Source organism: Euprymna scolopes, chromosome 1 (assembly GCF_053919585.1).
Source record: "Euprymna scolopes isolate OS-2025 chromosome 1, ASM5391958v1, whole genome shotgun sequence".
Classification (NCBI taxonomy): Eukaryota; Metazoa; Mollusca; class Cephalopoda; order Sepiida; family Sepiolidae; genus Euprymna; species Euprymna scolopes.
In genome coordinates, this window is record NC_136482.1 from 45,536,465 (window position 1) to 45,539,005 (window position 2,541).

At 35.4% G+C, this 2,541-nt stretch overlaps 1 pseudogene; it reads right to left on the minus strand.

Moving 5' to 3' along the window:
• Positions 1–380: 380 nt before the first annotated feature.
• Positions 381–542, minus strand: LOC145284489 (U2 spliceosomal RNA; annotated as a pseudogene).
• Positions 543–2,541: the final 1,999 nt, after the last annotated feature.

The window sequence follows — 2,541 nt, forward strand, 5'->3', positions numbered from 1 at the left end:
AGTGGAAATTAGATATAGGTAGCAAGATGGTAATATTTATACGACGAACACGAATAGACACATATACGAATTGTACATATTAAGTATACCGCTTAAATTAAGTTGTTCTACCCTCTACTGAAACAAGGGCGATAGAGACTAGTCGCGTACTCTAATGTAATGAATGAATGCGTGAATGTAGGATTGACATGAACTTCTTAAAGATAAACTAAAATGACCGAAAAATGGGCTGAAATGACTGAAATAAATACAAAGTAAATGACTTAGAATGACTTTAATCAACTTAAGGATGAATTGAATGACCTTAGGAATGACTTGAATGCTGAATAAATAACTGGAATCCTTCAAAAACAACTTGAATGATCTGGAGAATGACGTGAATGGATTTGAGACTGACTGGCTGTAAAGTGGGTGACCATTTTACATTAAATTAATACAAAAAAGGACCCCCTACTTTATATCACACACTTACAAAAATAAGTACAGCATGTAGTAAGAACAGATACTATACTTTGATCTTGACCAACAGGCCAAGAAAGGGTATTTATTTTGTATTTAAAAGCAGACAAGACGTTTCATATGAAAGACAACCGCTTTCTAAAGATGGTTAAGTACATTATTAATGTTTATAGTTTACATTATGCACACACTAATAAATAATAGTCAATATTTGGAGGGAAGCTACGTAATAATGTGCATATTATATGCTAAAATTAGTTAAAAACATATTACATCGTATAAAGACTGATTAATGATTATTTGTGCTTTTCTTCGTGTGTAGCCCTATGGTATCCCTCAAGCTCTCTCTACGATAACACAATACAAAATGAATTCTTGATATAACATTTGATTTCCGTGTGTATGTATGTGTGTGTGTGTGTGTGTGTGATACCGTCGACTAGCGTAAAAAAGAACCCGAAGTTTTCAGTTTCTAGCTGTCTGATCCTAATTATGTCGGTCCCCAGTGTTTATCTTCTCAACCCGGTTTACTCTCGCTCAGCTTTGTCTTCAACTTCTTCGATCTATCTCAGTGGACCCCCGTGCCGTCAAATCTTGTCAACTGTCACAAACTGAAAACTGTGGCTAAACATCTCTAAATATATTGACTTTTATGAGGTCGAAAAGAAGTTTCTTGGGGAATTTTTCATTTGGGTTTTAAATAATGTTTTTCAAATACGTATTCGTAATAATACCTTTAATTTATATACCAGTTTAAGGAGTTTCTTGCTCTGTGTAATCGTTTAAATTATAATAGTCTTATAAAAATTATGCTTTCTTTTCACAAAGCTAAATACAATATGGAAAAAAGCAAATTCACACTACTTTTTAATTTCAATTCAAGCCAGGTCGAAAAGTTGCTGAAAGAGCTCAGGATATCAAAGACGCGTTTGGCTCAGGAATCACTATTGAACGCACAGCACAAAAGTGGTTTAAAAATGCGTGGTGGCGAGGAAAGTCGACAGAATTTGTAAACTCGTCATACTGGGCTTCTATTTGATCGAGTAGATCCTTACTGGTGGAATTCGGATGATTATCAAAAAGTTCTCCGATCATTTCCGTTACTAGGCCGTCCGAAAAATTCTATGCCAGGTTTACTAGCTCTGGATCTCTAAGCTGCTAGATCCGATCTTTCTTTTTCAGAGCTGCGAGCCATGATCCAAAGTCGGATGGTTTTCCAGTAAGGAATTGGATCTTCGATCCATCTGTGAGGACTCTCTTAAATTGGGCTTGGTTTGTGTTAGCCATTATGTATAAATATATATTTTTAAATAACCGACGTTTAAGCTAAAAGCTCTATCCACAAAATAATTTTTACAAATTATTAAAACCCAAAACTTTGCAGAATAATAAAAGTAGAGGAAAACTACCTTAGTTTTTCTGGAGTTTTCAGGTGTTTCTTCTTCCTCTGTAGAGGCTGGATTGAAGTGACTTTTTAGGAGTTAAGATTCTTGCGTTGTTGTGTTTCCGTGCACTTTAATTAATCTAGTTTTTCTTTTCTTTGGTTGTTGTGCCCATGGATTTGTTTTTCTCTAGTGATTAATTTTTTTGGTGTTGCGTCCGTGGTTGGTTTTTTGTTTTTGGTGCTTGTTCCTATGCGAGAAGCAATTCTGGTCACGGCTTCAATATGAGACTATTGTTTCAAGGGGAGAGTTGTGTTTGAGCAACTTCCTGGGGACGCAACAAGTTCCCGAGGGAATAAACGATATCTAACGATAGGCACATGGAAACATCAACACAACGGGTCGATATGTCGTCGGCTATAACTGGCTGGCATGGGTAGCTTCTTTTCTTCATTTCATCGTTGCAGACATATTTACATCGTCGGCATTAATAGCATGCTGGAATTTAACGCTTATACAAAAATAGCAAACAAATGCATTTATATAAAAAAATATAATTTATGTAAGATTTGAGAATAAGGAGCATACTTTTATAAACACCAGTTGAAACTAGATGCATGCTATGTCACGTCCGCCGATCCAAGAATACAAGCGTCAATTGTTAAAAGAAACAATAGAAGTATATTTAATTCTCTCTATC